The 6000-nt window shown below is 50.5% G+C and overlaps 2 non-coding genes across 2 annotated transcripts; both read left to right on the top strand.

Moving 5' to 3' along the window:
* Positions 1-4666: 4666 nt before the first annotated feature.
* trnav-cac (transfer RNA valine (anticodon CAC)) lies at positions 4667-4739 on the top strand. Its single transcript has one exon. It is a non-coding gene; the product is annotated as a tRNA-Val (tRNA).
* A 444-nt stretch (positions 4740-5183) lies between these two features.
* trnad-guc (transfer RNA aspartic acid (anticodon GUC)) lies at positions 5184-5255 on the top strand. The gene has a single exon. It is a non-coding gene; the product is annotated as a tRNA-Asp (tRNA).
* Positions 5256-6000: the final 745 nt, after the last annotated feature.

The following is a 6000-nucleotide window of genomic DNA, read 5'->3' as shown; positions in this document are numbered from 1 at the left end:
CAAAGCACTGATCGCAGTCTGAGCTAAGCTACTGCTACCGCTACCTAACCCCAAAAACTACAGAGCAAGCATGCAGGTGAACAAGCCAGTGTGTGTGTCTATGTGTGTGTATGTGTGTGTGTGTGTGTGTGTGTGTGTATATGTGTGTGCGTGCGTGTGTGTGTACATGTCTTTGTGGCTATGTGTGTGTGTGTATGTATATGTGATTTCCACCTTAACCCAGAGGTAGGAATTGCAGTTCTGATACCGGCCCCCTACCTCCGGCCGGGTCAAGATGACCCTCATCAGAGACCCGGCGAACATTCTGGCTCTGACTCAGGAGTTGTCCGTCCTACTGGCGAAGGGCGCCATCGTGCCAGTAGACCCCCTGCTGCAGCCCCAGGGGTTCTACTCGACTGCTGCTGTTTGACACGGCAGGCCTGCCCAAGGGCAGTGGTCTGCCCAGGACCGCACACACTAGTGCTGGAGCTCCGCGCTGTGCACCTCGCACTCAAGCACTTTTTACCTCACCTGTGGGGGAGGCACATGCTGATTCGGTCGGACAATATGTCCACTGTCTCCCAGATCAACCACCAGGGGGGCACCAGGTCTGCACAGCTGCTGCAGGTGTCCCGTGGGCCGCTCCTCGCCTGCTCAGCCTGTGGGTGATGTACCTGCCAGGGGACAGGAATCAGGTGGCGGACTTCCTTTCCCGGCAGAAGCCTCCCCCGGGAGAGTGGCGGCTTCATCCGGAGGTAGTGGGGATGATTTGCGTCCTCTTTGACAGAGCAGTGGTGGACCTCTTCACCTCGGGCGACTCGGCTCACTGCCCCCTCTGGTTCTCTTGGACAGAGGAGACCAGTCCTCTGGGTCATGATGCCCTAGGGCACGAGTGGCCCGACGGGCTCCTGTACGCCTTTCTCCCACTACCTTTGATCCTGCCGACGTTGCAGATGGTTCAATTCAATTCAATTTTATTTATATAGCGTCTAATACAACAGATGTTGTCTCTAGACGCTTTCCAGAGATCCAGAACATGAACATAAACATAAACATAAACATAAACCCCCGATCAATTATTATATAAACAATGGCAGGTAAAAACTCCCATAGTGGGAGAAAAGCCTTAAGCCAAACAGTGGCAAGTAAAAACTCCCCTTTAGGAGGGAAGAAACCTTGAGCAGGACCAGGCTCATAAGGGGGGACCCTCCTGCCGAAGGCCAGACTGGGGGAGTCAGGGACGTCAGCAGCACACAGCAGGCAGGTGGAAGCAGCAGCGGGATGACCAGAGGTGTGGGGGGGGGGGGGGGGGGGTGCGTCAGCAGCACACAACAGTCATGTAGAAGCAGCAGTGGGATGACCAGAGGGGGGGGGGGGGGGGGTGCAGGCAGGCGGAATCAGCAACAGCAGACATCCATGTAGGCAGGTGGAAGCAGCAAGGGGATGACCGGGGATGGGGGGGGGGGGGGGGGGCGGGAACACAGGCCAGAACGCAGCTCCCGAGGCTCCAGCCTGGAAACATGCACAAAAGAGAAAAAAGGGGGGCCGGCACAAGAAACTACAGGAACGATGGACAAAAATGATAGCTATGAGATATTTATAATAAATAAAAATGGTAATGGAGAAGAGAGGCAGGGAAAAGGAGAGGAGAAGAAGGGTGAGAGGCACCGCCCAGCGGATCATGTCGGTGCCCCCCTGCAGCATAAGCCTATAGCAGCATATCTACCGCAAAGCTATATTTGAGACTAACTATTATAGTTTTGTTCTATAGCTGCAACTATGACTACTGACTCTAACACACTAGACTAGCCACTTGGTGGCCCCTTCTGGCCAGGGAAACCATAATTCCCACTGCTGCGGAGGCTCTGCTGCGGCGCGCCATGGCGCCTCCCCAACCGGAGGGACCTTCTGTCCCAGCTGGGAGCTCGGATTTGGCACCCCGACCCCCGTCGCCTTCAACTTTGGGTCTGGCCACTGCAGGACCCGACCCATTAGTGTCAAGCTGTACTGAGCCCGTCAGGGCTACCATCTTGAATGCCTGTGCACCTTCCCCCCGCCTCCAGTATGAGTGCAAGTGGAGGAGATTCTCTGCCTGGTGTGCAGACAGGGCAGAGGACCCTGCGCTTTGTCCCCCCCATTTCTCAAGGGGGCTCTGAGGCGGGTCCTGCCTGAGATGGAACCCAGATGGCTCAGGGGATAGGTTGTGGCCGAACGTGGCGTTCCTGCCCAAGGTCCTGCCACGCACCCATACTAATCGGCCTATCCAGCTGGCCCGGTTCGACCCCCAGCCTGTGGAGAGTGGGCCCAGCCCTTTGTGCCCCGTACGGGCCCTCGCTGCTTATGTTGATGCTACAGCGCCTGTGAAACGGTCGGAGCAGCTTTTTATCTGCCATGGTGGCCATAACCGAGGTCGTGCTGTTTCTAGACAGCGCCTGTCCCAATGGGTGGTGGACACCATCGAGCATAAATACAGGGCCAGTGGCCGCCCCTTGCCAACGGGAGTGAGGTGCCACTCGACCAGAAGCGTCTCAGCTTCTTGGGCTGCCCTGAAGGGGGTGCCTCTAGAGGACATCTGCACTGCGGCTTCATGGACGTCGCCTGACACATTCTCCAGATTCTACAGAATCAACGTCGCCACTCCCCAACAGTTGGATGTGGTTCTGCTCCCAGGTTCTTCTGCCCCTGGTCAATGATGTAGGTGACCGGGATTATTTGTGACGTTGTTGGTATTTGGCATCCAGTGCTTACAGCACCGCCTGGCGGTCATTAATGGACGAAATAGAATGAAAGTTACGACTGTAACTACGGTTCTATGAGTCCCAGATGACCGCCAGGTCTTCCGATCACTCAGAATCCTCGTGCTTTTGCGAGAAGATTCTAGGAACCGATCCCATGCCGATGCCGGAAGATATACCCCTTCCGGGGGTCATGCAGGGGTCACGGGGGACGTGACATTGTTGTTATTTGTACTCAACATGCGCATGCGCGAGCGGAGATATCCAGTGCTTACAGCACCGCCTGGCGGTCATCCGGGACTCATAGAACCGTAGTTACAGTTGTAACTTTCATTCTATAAACCCTGAGTCCTTCCTTCATCAACAATCCTAACAGTTATCAGCCATGCAATGCTCCTGTGTAGCACACTGGCAATTCAATTATTTGATGCTCACAAAGGAGAAGGAGCAGGTTGAGGATCCTGCCAGGGCCTTCACCATCTCAAACATCATGAAACATCTGTGGATGGAATTGAGATGAGCAGTGCATGAATTGTTTTTTTTTTAAATAAAAATAAGTGAAAATCTCCCCAAAAAGAAGTAAAACAGTAATTAAAAAAACATGAATACATGCACAAATATGACTTTTCCTACCTTTTGATCCACATTGGACAAAGTTTTGCTGCAGAACTGATTTGAAAGCTGTAGATGATAGGAAAAAAAAAGTATTTTCCTTAAAATATTTAAATTTGTCAACTTTAATATTATGCTTAAAAATCAGGTCATCTTACTTCCTCTGAGCTTTCTGCAGGGATGCCAACTACTGTGAGAGGAAATCATCTCTCTTGAATCCAACCATGAAATACAGGTGATTGGATAGTAATAGATTTGCTGCAGTAAAATGAATGAGAAGTATTTATTAAGGATGCAAGTGTAGGAGAAGGACTACAGGCCATGGAGGTGAGGAAAACTCTTAATTTAGCAAACACACTTTTTTAAGTTTCATCTAATTTTACTGATGAACCCTAAACAAGGGCACATACGTTCCAGGTGAAATAAATATTTCTTCAAGGTATCACTGCAATTCAGCAATGAAGTTCACAAGAGTTTTTCTTACTGGATCTTCAAAAAGCACCACAAATTCATCTACAAAATGACTGATATCTATCGAAGAGAAAACTCGGGTCCAACAGCTGTATGCACCAGTTCATGTGTGGAAAAAGTTACTCAAGTGCTGTCAGGGTATATTTTTTCAACCGTTTCTCAAACAAGAAGCCCCAAAGCCAATATGTCAAAACTCCAAGTACGTTTTGTCGACAAAGTATTTGATTTATAACAACTTAAAAATACATATGCAACAAAGATGGTGCCCCCAAAAGGAACAACACCCGCAACAAAATGCAACAGAACGCAAGATCAATTTTCTCCACCCCAATGTAGTGGGTATCATATGAAACTAAAAAAGCTACACTTTCAGATGATACTGAATCTAATAATTTCCGGGCCGACCACTTCATGCCAATTTCAAAAACAATTGGAAAGCAAAAATTAACATTTCACAGCCCGCACATCCGATTGCGTGTTCATCACACACTACGTCAGCAAATCCCCAAACTATTAAGCAGTATATTTTAATTCCTTACCGTTTCATTGTCATTTTCAGTGTATCCACACCATTCTTTGACCATAATTCACAGCTTAATCCTTCATAGTAGTGAAACTGCTTCATCCGCCGTCATTTCATATCCTGCCGGTCGCAGCCATTTTGTTGACTACTTGTGGCTTTTGAGAATTTACGTAAACCCCTTTAGACATTTTACATGTTGCAACCTTTCATCAGCATGAGTTAACATCAGCATGAGTCTTTGAGAGCAGCCAGGAGAAAACCTGCAGTATCCATCTTACTGTCAAGAATTGTAGCAGAGTTTTTTACAGGATTTTATTTTTATGCCCGCCATTTTCAAAGCATGTCTGTTTCCGTAGTGTAGTGGTTATCACGTTCGCCTCACATGCGAAAGGTCCCCTGTTCGAAACTGGGCGGAAACATGTATGACTTTGCAATAACATTATTTGGACTTGGAAAACCACTCCAGTCCTCTTCTTGGTGCACAGGACAGGAAGGCCGACCATCTCTTTCTCGCATTGGGTCTCATGCAGAAATTAATTTTGTTGCAGTTCCACAACTGACCAAAAGCCAGTCATTCTCCATTAACGTACACTAGCTCCACCACCAGACCCCAGCAGCAGAGGTTCCGAGAGGGGGTCCTCGGAGGTGCGGGGAACCCCGGACCAGCTGGACCAGAGCCTCGCGGCAAACCGAGCCGAGGCTCGCGGGGCTTCACCTGCATTCCCGTCGCGCTGAGACCGCGGAGAGCCGAGAATCGAGGACCGATATAATAGATTAAAAAGAGATGGACACTGACTTTCCAATGACATTGGTACACAGTTATTAAGTTCCTGCAATCAGGAAGATCTTTTGGCACAAAGCTGTCCTCGTTAGTATAGTGGACAGTATCTCTGCCTGTCACGCAGAAGACCGGGGTTCGATTCCCCGACGGGGAGACTTCTTGTTTCGTACGATGATACCTACATGATTGAGTCAAGTAAACATTGGTCATTAAGAAAATAGACTAGCAGTTGCTGTCTGCCTGCCAAAGAAGCTTCTAAATGCTGCAGCGTGATCAGAGGAAACTCTGATTGAGGGTGGTTTTTATACACACAGAAAATGTCATTGAAGAAGTAAAAAGAGCAGTTATTTAGGACAGCATCTAGAGCATCTCTGGGAGAATCGCTTTTTATGCCCGCCGTCGCCTCGTCCCAGACACAGACTGACAGAACGGCCCTGTAAGCCACTCACCAACCCGTCTCACCGCCCCGCTGCTCAGAAACTCACCTTTGACTCACCGTCCAGACCCGGAGCCATCCAAAGACCCGGCTCACCGTGTGAACCCGGGGACCCGCTGTTAAGCTCCCCCCCGACCAGCCACCGGAGTGAAAGAGCCAGCCCGCAGAAAGCCACTCACCAACCCGTCTCACCGCCCCGCTACTCAGCAACTCACCTTTGACTCACCATCCAGACCCGGAGCCACCCAAAGACCCGGCTCACCGTGCGAACCCGGGGACCCGCTGTTAAGCCCCCCCTCACCAGCCACCGGAGTGAAAGAGCCAGCCCGCGGAGCTGGAGGACCGGGGCCCTGGTACCCTAAACACCCAGACGCTCTCGGTACCTTGGACAGCACTCATGGACAGCACTCTGTCAGGTGCCACCACCACAATGTCAGACCACAATAACAGCAGAAATGGGTTC

This window comes from Cololabis saira, chromosome 7 (genome assembly GCF_033807715.1).
Source record: "Cololabis saira isolate AMF1-May2022 chromosome 7, fColSai1.1, whole genome shotgun sequence".
In the NCBI taxonomy this organism is placed as follows: Eukaryota; Metazoa; Chordata; class Actinopteri; order Beloniformes; family Belonidae; genus Cololabis; species Cololabis saira.
Note: the sequence above shows the minus strand (reverse complement) of the source record. Positions and strands in the feature narration are given on the sequence as shown.